The sequence below is a fragment of the Spinacia oleracea genome, chromosome 4 (assembly GCF_020520425.1).
Source record: "Spinacia oleracea cultivar Varoflay chromosome 4, BTI_SOV_V1, whole genome shotgun sequence".
NCBI lineage: Eukaryota > Viridiplantae > Streptophyta > Magnoliopsida > Caryophyllales > Amaranthaceae > Spinacia > Spinacia oleracea.
Window position 1 is genome coordinate 87,413,841 of NC_079490.1, and position 13,495 is coordinate 87,427,335.

Sequence of the window (13,495 nt, forward strand, 5' to 3'; positions counted from 1 at the left end):
CTACGCTTTAAATCTGCGTAGCTCTTTTGGCGATCTTACGCGGCTTGGATTTTGGATTGAATAGTCCTAACCTGATTCATAGTGTCCTCTATCAATTGGGGACCTAGTACAACGGTTTCACTAATGTCACTGCAACATAGCGGACTTCTGCATTTTCGTCCATACAGGGCTTCGAATGGTGCCATTCCAATACTGGCATGATAACTATTGTTGTATGAAAACTCAATTAGATCTAGGCTATCTTCCCATCCACCTTGGAAATCAATCACACAAGATCTTAGCATATCTTCTAAGGTTTGAATAGTTCTTTCGGTTTGTCCATCTGTGGTGGGTGGAACGCTGTACTCATTTTCAATGTGGTACCAAAGTTCTTCTGCACACTTTTCCAGAAATTCGAAAGGAACCTAGAATCTCTATCTGATACGATATCCTTAGGAAATCCATGTACTCACTACATGTTTGATGTAATCTTTGGCAAGTTGTTCCATTTTCCAGGTTTCTTTCCTTGGTATGAACATTGCTGACTTAGTCAACCTATCGACCACTACCCAAATGGTGTCATTTCCACTTTTCGATTTGGGTAAGCAAGTGACAAAGTCCATTGAGATACAGTCCCACTTCCAACTCGGAATTTCTAAGGGTTGGACCTTTCCCTGAGGTCTTCTATGCTCAATCTTAACCTTCTGACAAGTCAAACACCTTGCCACGAATTCAGCCACTTCGTTTTTCATCCTTGGCCACCAATAGACCTTCTTCAGATCCTTATACAGCTTGTCACCTCCCGGGTGAAAAGAATATGGTGTATTGTGACCTTCTCTTTTAGTTCACCACACTTTTGAGGTACGCACCATCGTCCTTTATACCTCAAACTTCCATCCTCGTGGATCTTAAAATCAATCTCCTTTCCTTGCAAAATATTTTCCTTGATCCGCTCTAACTTAACATCACCAACCTGATTCTCCCTGATTTCATCAAATACTGACGACTGGATGGTTAAGGCATTCATCATATTCTCAAGGCATTCTCCATTCACTATTTCTAGATTCAGTCGCTGCATGTCCTTACACAGCTCGTTAGCAACTACTAACGCATTCACACCATGACTTGATTTCCTACTCAAGGCATCTGCGACTACATTGGCTTTCCCCTCATGGTACTGAATATTTAGATCATAGTCCTTGATTAACTCCAACCCCCTTCGTTGGCGCATATTTAGGTCATTCTGTGTGAAAATGTACTTCAAACTCTTATGATCCGTAAATATCCTACATTTCACACCATACAGATAGTGTCTCCATATCTTCAACGCAAACACTATGGCGGCTAACTCCAAATCATGGGTAGGGTAATTGGATTCATATGGCTTTAACTGTCTCGATGCATACGCAATCACCTTCCCGTTCTGCATCAACACACACCCTAAACCATTCTTAGAGGCATCACTATATACATCATAAGTACCGCTCTCATCTGGCAAAGTTAACACTGGCGCGGTTGTCAATCGCGTCTTTAAGGCTTGGAACGCTTCCTCACACTGGTCATTCCATTCGAACTTTGCTTCTTTCTTCATCAAGGTTGTCATTGGTTTGGCGATTCTAGAAAAATCTTGCACAAAGTGTCTATAATAACCCGCTAAACCAAGAAAACTTCGAATATCGGTGACACTCTTAGGTGTAGGCCACTCACTAACAGCTTTTATCTTTGCAGGATCCACTGTAACTCCTTCTTTGGATACAAATATCCTAAGAACGCAACTCTTTCCAGCCAGAATTCACACTTCGAGAATTTGGCATAACTGATTGTCTGTTAGGGTACTCAACACTGACCTTAAGTGTTCCGCATGATCCTCCTCATTCTTGGAGTAGACCAGAATATCATCTATGAAAACCACTACAAACTTGTCCAAGAATGCATGGAATACTCGGTTCATTAAGTCCATAAAGATTGCAGGTGCATTGGTTAACCCAAATGGCATAACTGTGAACTCATAATGACCGTATCTAGTCCTAAATGCAGTCTTCGGTATATCGTGCTCTACGATCCTCAACTGATGATAACCTGACCTCAAGTCAATCTTCGAAAACATTCCTGCTCCTTTCAACTGGTCAAATAGATCATCTATCCTAGGCAAAGGATACTTGTTATTGATTGTGACCTTATTCAGCTCCCATGTAGTCTATACAGAGTCTCATACTACCGTCCTTCTTCTTCACAAACAAGACTGGCGCTCCCCAAGGCGATGCACTTGGTCTAATATAACCTTTTTCTAGCAATTCCTCAAGCTGACCATTTAACTCACTCATTTTTGCTGGAGCCGTCCGGTATGGGGCTTTCGAGATGGGTGCAGTTCCGGGTGCTAAATCTATGGTAAAATCGATTGGTTGATTGGGCGGCATTCCCGGGATCTCTTCCGGAAACACGTCCAGGAATTCACTCACCACTGCAATATCCCCTGGTTGCTCTTTCATTACATGGTCTAGGTCTCTTACATTGCATAAGAAGACAGGGTTCCCTTTGTGTATTAGCTTCACGAGTTCCATCGCCGTGACGATTCCTACACTCCTAGGCTTCCCAAAACGGCGATACGATACAACCTTTCCTAGACTAGACTTCAAGTGAATCTTCTGCTTCTCACAGTCAATCTTAGCTTTGAACATGGCCAACCAGTCCATTCCCAAACTCACATCTAAATCTCCTAACTCAAACTCAATTAGGCTAGACAAGAATATGGTCTTGGCTATGGTTAAAGGTACGTTTCTATGGATCTTAGTGCATTTCACGATCTCACATGTTGGTATCGCTATGGGTACTTCTATCTCTTCACTAACTTCTCTAAGATACCCTTTGATATAAATGAATAAGTCGCACCAGAATCAAATAGTACTTTAACTAAAACGGAGTTAATAGAAAAAGTACTAGCTATGACGTCAGACGAGTTTTCGGCTTCCTGCCTAGTGATCACATTTAGCTTCCCTTGGGCAACTCCCTTGTTATAGCCACCTTCATTGGCATTTCCATTGACATTTCGGTTCCCATTTTGCTGATAGTTCCCTCCGGGCTTTCCATTACCCTGGCCACTGTTGCCATTGTTTCCACTCTGGTTACCTCTTTGGTTTCCGCCATTATTCCCTCCATTTCGGTTTTGGTTATTCCGGTTGTTGTTCTGGCGGTTGCCTTGGTTGACTTGGTTGGGTTTCCCATTCTTGGCCCAACACTTAAATTCCCTATGGCCTAGCTTCTCAGAAAACCTACAGACAACTTGGTTTCCATTACAGTCTCGACCTGGGTGATTAGTATGGCAACGTCTACACTCATAGACGCTCGTTCCACTCCCTGCAGACTGATTCTTATCTCCATTGTTACTGTGGAATTTGTTTCTGTTTCCACCCTGGTTTCCCTTGAACTGCAAATGGTTGTTTCCTTTGTTTTTCTTAAAATTCCCCTGATTCTGCTGGCCACCACCTTGGTTATGGTTACCAACATCCTTTCTCTTTTCACCAATCCCATTCTTTCTTTGCTGCAGACCATACAAATGGGCAGCTTTTCCATATAGGGTGTCAAGAGATGTAAAGGTCTCTCCAGCAAGCATTAGCTGTAAGTCCATAGTCAATCCACTCTCAAATCTTTGGGCTCTAAGCTCCTCCGTTGCCACCACTTCCGGTGCAAACCTAGACAACTCGATGAACTTCGAATAATACTCTGTCACAGACATACCATCCATTTTCAACTCGATGAACTCTTGAGCTTTCTGCTTCTTCAGGTATGGTGGGTAAAACTTGTTCCTTAAGGCTACCTTGAATGATTCCCATCCAAATCCAGGTGTAGCTCTCAAAGCATTCTCACATCTTTGCCACCATAAATCGGCTTCTCCCCTAAGGCAATAAACAACACTATTAACCCTAAGGTTCTCTGGGCAATTGACAGCTACGATAAGCTTATCGAACTCCCTTAGCCAGTTCTCAAGTACAGTTGGGTCTATCTCCCCTTGGTACAAAGGAGGCTTACTTTGGGCCACCTTCTTAAACATCTCACCAGCTGGATCAACTCCCTGGTTATTCCTATTCTGTGCTAAGTTCTGCACTACTTCAGCTAGTTGCCTTACCACGTCGGCAATTCCTTGGGTAGTCATTTCCCTTCTCCTGAATAAAACAAAAGACTAACTTTAACAACTGAGGTTGGACACTGCCTTACTATCATATTGCACTATCTAGTCATTCAATTGGTGCATAAACACAAAAAAATTCGGACCCTAAGCAGGATAGGCGCCTGTTTATGGGCCGCTTTTCCCCTTAGTCCGCATCACAAAGTTCAAGTGGTGAAAGATTGGACCACCTTGCAAGTACAATTTCATTGAAGAAATGCATAAAATTCCTTTCGCGATAATCGCTCAAAGATAGCATAAACTTAGAATTAAGGATATAAGAAGGAATTCTAGATTTTATTACTTCAATGGAAAAAAAATACATCCTTTGGATCGTACTTTATTCGGAAAACCACAAAACTGAACTACTAAAACCATAAATAGTAGTGTACTACTTTATTGCTTCACTAAATCTTAGTAATGGCTATTACAAAAGCTTAAAATGCTACTCTACTATCCAACCACCTCTACAAACTGGTGAAGAGTGCTCATGGTCTTCAAAGTCATCAAAGTCTTCCTCCGGATCAAACTCATACTCCATATCCTCATTGTTTTGCTGTAGCACACTGTTCACTTCATCATTGTTGATTTCAGGCTCAATTTCTGTGTCACTGGAGATCTCAATAGTGGGTTCAAGAATGATAGGATTAGGGTTCTCAATCTCAACAACATCATCATCACTATCCTCATCCATCTGAGTCTCTGTATCATGGTCTAATCCTGTAAGGTTGATGTTCTCTACAGTCTTACCATCATCAAAGCATTCCTCCACAAGTTCTATAATTGTAGTCATAATCTCCAAATCGTACCTCCATCTACCATCTGGAGTACCATACTTGTAGTAGTTAGGAATACCATTTTCCATATGCATATCCCGAATTCGGTTCTTAAGCTCTATGTATGGGTTCCTGGAAGGTAAGCAATGAATAACCATCTCTGCCATAACATCTTTCTTTCTTAGTTCAGGTAGGTTCTTCACTGTAGCAAAGTAATTGCAGGCAAACTCAATCTTCTTGACATAAATGTGTGGGGTCTCACAGTCTAGCTTCTCTAGGTTTCCAAGATTTGCGTACTTTGAAATCAACATCTTAACCCAGAAAGTTAACAACTACAAAGTCTTACTAAAGTGTTCCAAAAACAAAGTAAGTTTGTTGAGCCATACAATTTCAATGCACAAGTACATGCTTAATCATGAATCGTGATGCAATTAATCACATAAAGCAAAACAAAACATGATCAACTTTAATTAAAAGATTACAAGAATCAAGGCATAATCACATAAACACTTGATTTAGAAAGGCATACTTAAACAATATATACCTAGACAAATTATACCCTTCTTATTCTACCCATTCCTCACTTAGAAAAGAATAGAAAATTTTTCGAAATTAATTTAAATAAATAACTTCAAATATACACGAAATTATTAAAATTAAAATCGAAAATTAAAATAATTGATCGAATAATTTAATTAATTAAATCGATCATTTTTCAAAATTAAATAAATAATAAAAAACTAATTAATTAATTCGGAAATACAAAAAAAAATTAAATTTATTTATTTATATATTTTTTTTTGAAAATTTGGAAAAATCCAAAAATAAAATTAATTAATTTTTTTTTTTTGAAAAAAAGTCCGAAAATATTTCGGAATTTCAAAAAAATTCGAAATTTAAAATAATTCTCAAATGCTTGAAATAATTGGTATTTTGCTTTTCAAAATTTTGAGTACTCAAAAACAACATTTTGACTTTAGGAAAATAGTTTTTGAAAATCCTAAAGTTCCGCAATTGTAGTTTAAGGATTTACCACTTTGCACTATTAATTAATGCAAAGCAGCTCTCAAACTAGAGCTCTGCAAATACCACTTTGTAGTATTACTTACCAGAAAGAAGGACTGAAACTAAGCTCCAATATACCACTTTGTAACACCCTAATAATTCCTTGCTTTTTATAAAACATTTTCCAACTTAAAACACAGGAATTACCAAGATATTACCGCCACCGTGATACCGGCTAAGTCTATTTACCAGAATTACACAGCGGAATTAACTAACTTTCAAACATATTAAATAAATAGTTAATGGTCATTAAAACAAGTTGGAAACGTTGAGACCAAAACTAAAACAAACCATTTGAAATCCATTAACTTAAATAGTAATAGTAGTAGTCATGACTAAAAATAGAAATAGAGTTTATAAAATACGGAAGAATAAACTCTCAACTCGAATCCCATGATAACTTCTCCCGCAAGTTATCTCTACCAACCTGCTTTATTGAAAATCTACTCCCCAACAACGCAAATGCAATTGATGGATCATCATAGGGTTGTAACACCCCGACAATTCTCTCTTTTCTAAAATAACCTTTTAATATAAAACATAGAGAATTATCAAAGTATTATCGCCCGTGTGAAAACGTTACGGCTTATTCAGAATTTTGCAGCGGAAAACATAAAACTAACTTTTAGGTTCATAAATAATCTATTACATATTAGGTCCAAACCAATTAACTGAATTAAAGAAATACGAATAGTACGACAAATTTCAAATCCAAGTTAACAAATTAAATCACTTAATTAAACGAATAGAACTACAAGCTCTCTAATCCCGATCCCAATGATGCATCATCTTCAAACCTGTAGATGGGCAACGCTTATTGATCCTTAGAGACTGCTCACCAAAGATGGGTCATCACAGGATCAATAAGGCATAGCCATGATCAACACACACAAACAAAGCACGTAATCAGCAAAGCTGAGTACTACATACTAAAACAACAACGATCCTAGCATGATACTATCAAACCAACAACCCTAACATGATACTAATAAATATAAGTAAGGACAGGCAAAACATAATAAATTGACGATTATACTTGACTAGACTAAGCTAGGCTTAATAACCATAATATTATTTTAGTTGAAATAGCCAATGGACCGAGTTGACCATCCAGAAGTCTTCACTAAGGAAGACGAGGTACGGGCGCGACTCCGTAACCTCAGTGACCTGCGATATCGAGGAACGTTTAAATAAAAATAGGACACGGTGATCAATCCGGTCCCAGAAAAGGCCATGGGCTACCACCATGAACCCCAACTCCTGTTTGTCCGTCACTTCAGACGTGCACAGTCTAAAGCTATTGCTATTCAGTTTCACTTTACATGATTTACAAATTGAGATTCCGTAATGACTCAACCATTACATAAGACAGACAATTCACATTTGTTCACAACTGTTTTTATCTTGGAATTAAGTAAGTGATCATAAAAGCATCAATCAAGACTCATTCCAACTTAACCCACCTTTCCTTTAACCATGAGCAACCCTGTATATGGGCATAAAGTTTCAACTTACTAAACAAGGTCCTCCGCCCTTATAAAGTAGTGAAAAGATAGAAAGGGAACAACAACCAATTGATCCAACCCAATCATATAGAATAATCTAGTGTCCCCAACCAACATGTTTGTATCAAACATCCATACTAACATGTTACAGTTCTTATAGTGCAAAATAAGTTCAATAAGTTTGTCCAACAGTATTAAACATGCACATTCAATATAACCAAGTTCGTCCATAATATCAACATCGCCAAATTCAACAATAATATCAACATAACCAAGTTCAACAACAAGATTCAACATGGTTTCAACAATTAGCACACATTCCAAGCACACAGGTATGTACGTACCTTGTGTAAACAAACTGATAGGCCACTTTAACACTTTCAAAAGTCGCCTAAAGAGAATTCTCCGCCTAAAACAACCAACAAATAATCCCAATAAATTCCTAATCATTGACAACCATAAGAAAGCATTCTAAATGCATCCTAAACATATTTAGAACTTTCCCCAATATCAAAACTTAAACATTTGATTTCCTAGAATCATGATTATTGAATTAGTGATTGAAATTCGTTGAAAACTTTTGCAAACATCGTACTTTAAATTTTCAGCAATATAATTTCATTTAAAAGCTTCACCATGGTCAATCTACGTTCCTAGTATCTCAACACAACCAATTCAATGATCCATACTCAACCCATCATGATTAATAATCATAAAAACCTTGAATTTCATACTTTAAATAATCAAAAATCAATATTTCAATGTAATTAGATAATCTGAAAATTAATAACTTTATTATAAAATCCATATAATCTCAAATTTATAATTTAAATCACAAAAACTGAAAATTAATTCGTTTATAATCTCAACCCAAATCTGAAAATCATGTTCAAACCATAAAAATTATAAATTTATTATCAAGAACATAATTTAAATTAACAATTATAATTAATTAAAATAATTAGTTACTTAGGGTTTAAGAAATAACCAATTCAATAGGGAGAGGGGAGTGCTGGCCGGCGGACAGGGTGGCGCGGCTAGGCGAGGTGGCTGCGACCGGAGGTGGCTGCCGGCACAAATAAAACACGAATGAGCCATGAACGAAAACAGAAAAAAAAAGAAAGAAAATGAAATACAAAGGAGAAGGAAGACATTGGTCGGTGTGGGCCAGGAACGCGGCGGCGCAGCGACGCAGGCTGGGCGGCAACGTGGCGGCGATGACTGCCGTACGTGAACAAAAAGAGAAACAAGTAAGGAGAAGGAGGAAAACGGGAGAGGAGGAGCAGGGCAAGACAACCGAAAGAAGAGAGAGGAAGAAGGAGTTACCACGAGGGTCGACGGTGGTCGTCGGTGCAGGTGGTGGTCCGGCAGTGAGCGTGGTGCGGCGGCTGACAAGGGAGAGGAGAGGAGTTGCTGGTGTTGTGGGTGAGGTTGAAGGAGGATGGAGGGGTTTTGGTTTGCCTTGTTTCCACGTGAATTTGAAAAGAGAGAGGGAGTATTGGTTTGGGTTTAATTTTTGTTTTTGGTTTGGGCTTTTCCCAATTGGGCTAGGAGTAGGATTTAAGGTTGTTTGAATCCAAAATGATTAGGATTGTTTTCTAAATTCAATCGATCGTGTTTTCGTAATTCGAATTCGTTTTAACTTAAAATTCTAAAATCATTTTCAATTTCGTAAATCGTTGAAAATATTAAAATGTAATAAATAAGTATACGTGAATTATATATTTATTACTCAAAATTCCTAAATTCTAATTAAATATAAATAATATACGTTAAAATATATTAATAAAATTTATAAATTTACGGGGGATTACAAGGGTCATTAAGGCAAAGGCCATGACCAAAAGACATGAAGCACGAAGTCAGCAAAAGCTGAGTACGAACAAGCTAGAATAACATTCTATCCTAACATGCTTCACTCGACAATTAAATAACCCACATGCAAAAGCCATATAATAAACAAGTAAACATGGAGACAAGACTCGACACGAGACACGACTCTTGACTCACAGTTTAATAAAAAGTAGCTTCGAACGGGTAAAGTAAGGTATCCTCAAAAGGAAAGAAAGGGTGATGGGAGTCCACCATACACCAAAATAAGTCGGGCTACTACCGACAGTCGGGCCATACTGACAGTCGGGACATACCGACAGGACTTCCAATGCACAACGGCATAAAAGAGAATGAAACAACGTCTTGTATCATTCTAGGAGTACAAGTTTTCCGGCAAGACTCCCCCCATTGTTCATACTCAAGGTATATACGTTCCAAGAGTTTTGAAGCTCTTTGGGTTACACTTTACGTTAATTAGTATATTATGTTCAAGGCGACTCAAGACACAACATACAAACAATTGAACAATTAAACAATTCAACAATGACTCTTTAATATTTTACTTCTTTAGGACTGGTGATCAAACAAGACTCAAGTGAAATTACTCCCATTGTTCCTTCTCAAAAACATTGTTTGAGATAACCCGGCATTGCCTATTAACAAGCGGGGTGTGCCCTTAGCACGAATTGTGCTTAATTCAATTCACATAGACTCTCTAACATATTCTACCCCTTTGGTAGAATATATATTGCTCACTGGAAATATTCGACTGGCTCAATAATTATGCTAGACATCCTGTACTATAGCATAATAATAATAACAACTTGCATGCGCACTACCCATACATGCAAACCAACTTGAACAACATGCTTGACATAATTCAACGATTATAAAAGTCCATAACATGATAGTTCAATAGAATCTATAAAGCATAATTCAATTCATAACATGCTCGTTCACATAGATTCAACAATAACAATAACATGCTTGTTCTCAACATTAAACATGAATTTATAATAACATATTCATTCCCAATCGTCAAACATGAATTTCCAACATATAAGTTCACATGATTCGCATTCAATACACTTCGGTGGTCACCCTAGTTTTGTACGTACCTGGAATACCTAAGTACGGGGGCCACTGTGCGAATCACGACTCACTAGAAATCAACTCCTATAAACAAAACAAGAGAACTAAATTATTATCCATTTTTACTAAATTTCCAGCAACTGTTTACGAAAATAAAACCCTTAGTTTAATTAAAATTATTCATTAATTGGTAATTTAATAGTCTCAAATAGTCAACTCAAGTCCTAGCATAAAAACATTGACTTTTTCGCTTTAAAACCCTTAAAAACCAACCTTTTAAAGCTTATAAACATTCTGAAAATTTAGATTGGTTCCCATAATTTAAATTGTCATTAAATTATGTAAATCAATCGCTCAATCAATTTGAAACCAAAACCCTAACAATGGTTTAATCCGAAAACGTGTTTTGACTTTAAAAATGAATACTTATGAACATATAAAATCTGAAAATTACAAAACCAATCATCAAAACCAATTTCTTTAATTAAAACATACTACTAACCCAATACGATGTTCATAACCGTTTTATTTAATCTAAACAATCCAATAATTAAACTTAATCACAATAAATAAATCAATTTAAAACTGAAAATTAATATTTTTGAAAACATAATTTTTATTATCCCAATTCAACAACACACACACAACAACAATTAATTGTGTTGTATGTGTGTGCGTCGAGCAATCAACGCAACAACAACGACACACAACAGCACCGCACGCACCGCAACACAGTGCACGCAAGGCGACGAGAGGGCGAGGCTGCGGGGCGGGCGAGGCACACAACGCACGACACACACAGCAGCGTGGGCTGCGCTGAGGGACGAGGCAAGGAGAGGGCGAGGGCACGAGCACGCAGGCACTTGGTGTGCTACGCTGCGGCTGCGAGGCTGGGCGCGCACGGCACGACGCGAGGGCTGGGCACCACACACACGGCACACTCGTGCCTTGGGCTGCAAGGAAAGGGTCGGACGAGAGGGGTGTGTGGGTGTGCCGCAAGGAGGGAGGAAGTGAGGAGAGAGAGGGAGTGCTGAAAATTCTTGTGAGGGTTTAATGAGGGGGTCTATTTATAGTTTTTCTCTCCCATGTGGGCTAGGTTATGGTAGTTTGAGTTGGGCTTATTACCGGGCTCAATTCATTAAATCCCTTGCAAGCTTTGTTGGGTTTAATTAAAACAAAACGACCGTGCTTTTAAGTTTATTAAATTCATTTTTGAAATACGACCCAACAATTTCCGATTAAATAAATTCCTTGAATTTATTTAATAAAATCCGGTTTTCGAAATAATTAATATTTAAATTAATTAAAATTAAAAGCACATTTAATTCTCATTAAATGAAATTAATTTATAAAAAAATACACGAAATGTTTTATAAATATAATATAATATATTTATAATTATTAGAAAAATACGAGGTATTACAGTCTACCCTCCTTAAAAGAAGTTTCGTCTAGAAACTTGGGCACGGAAATCACAATTTTAAAACTAAACTTGAGACTATTTTGAGACTTTAGTGCGCTTTCTTTGCAAAAAGTTTTAGTTGTTGTACTCTTTAAGTAATTCAACATGACAATAAACAGTGAAACTTCACTGGAAACAACGATTCAAGCATATCCTAAAGGATAAATTGGGTAAATAAGGTAAAAAGCGCGAAATTCTACCGCACTCTACCCCCCTTAAAGAAAACGAGTTACGACCCCGTAACTCAACTAACCTCGGGAAAAAGTTCGGGATATTTCTTTCTCATTTCCTCCTTCGCTTCCCAGGTAGCTTCCTTAGACTCTTGGTTAGACCACAACACTTTTACGATCTTAACATCCTTAGTTCGAGTGCTACGCACTTTGCTATCAAGTATCTTGACAGGTCTTTCCTCAAAGGTCAAACTTTGGTCTAACTCTATGGTCTCCGATTGTAGTACATGAGACTTATCCGGGACATACTTCCTCAACTGGGATATATGAAACACATTATGCACTCTATGCAAGTCCATGTGCAAGGCTAGTCTATACGCTACCTTCCCTATCTGTTCTAAGATCTCATATGGGCCTATATACTTTGGGCTAAGCTTTCCCTTCTTCCCAAATCTCATTACACCTTTCATTGGTGAAACCTTTAGCAACACTTTGTCACCTATTTGGAACTCTTCATCCCTACGCTTTAAATCTGCGTAGCTCTTTTGGCGATCTTGCGCGGCTTGGATTTTGGATTGAATAGTCCTAACCTGATTCATACTGTCCTCTATCAATTAGGGACCTAGTACAACGGTTTCACTAATGTCACTCCAACATAGCGGACTTCTGCATTTTCGTCCATACAGGGCTTCGAATGGTGCCATTCCAATACTGGCATGATAGCTATTGTTGTATGAAAACTCAATTAGATCTAGGCTATCTTCCCATCCACCTTGGAAATCAATCACACAAGCTCTTAGCATATCTTCTAAGGTTTGAATAGTTCTTTCGGTTTGTCCATCTGTGGCTGGGTGGAACGCTGTACTCATTTTCAATGTGGTACCAAAGTTCTTCTGCACAATTTTCCAGAAATTCGAAAGGAACCTAGAATCTCTATCTGATACGATATCCTTAGGAAATCCATGTAATCTCACTACATGTTTGATGTAAGCTTTGGCAAGTTGTTCCATTTTCCAGGTTTCATTCCTTGGTATGAACATTGCTGACTTAGTCAACCTATCGACCACTACCCAAATGGTGTCATTTCCACTTTTCGACTTGGGTAAGCAAGTGACAAAGTCCATTGAGATACAGTCCCACTTCCAACTCGGAATTTCTAAGGGTTGGACCTTTCCCTGAGGTCTTCTATGCTCAATCTTAACCTTCTGACAAGTCAAACACCTTGCCACGAATTCAGCCACTTCGTTTTTCATCCTTGGCCACCAATAGACCTTCTTCAGATCCTTATACAACTTGTCACCTCCCGGGTGAAAAGAATATGGTGTATTGTGACCTTCTCTTTTAGTTCACCACACTTTTGAGGTACGCACCATCGTCCTTTATACCTCAAACTTCCATCCTCGTGGATCTTAAAATCAATCTCCTTTCCTTGCAAAATATTTTCCTTGATC

At 38.1% G+C, this 13,495-nt stretch overlaps 1 long non-coding RNA gene across 1 annotated transcript; it reads right to left on the minus strand.

The window, feature by feature from the left end:
* Positions 1 to 8,485: 8,485 nt before the first annotated feature.
* LOC130472455 (uncharacterized) lies at positions 8,486 to 8,943 on the minus strand. The gene is made up of 3 exons (XR_008932737.1): positions 8,814 to 8,943; positions 8,640 to 8,708; positions 8,486 to 8,553 (listed from the first exon to the last, which is right to left on the minus strand). It is a non-coding gene; the product is annotated as an uncharacterized lncRNA (long non-coding RNA).
* Positions 8,944 to 13,495: the final 4,552 nt, after the last annotated feature.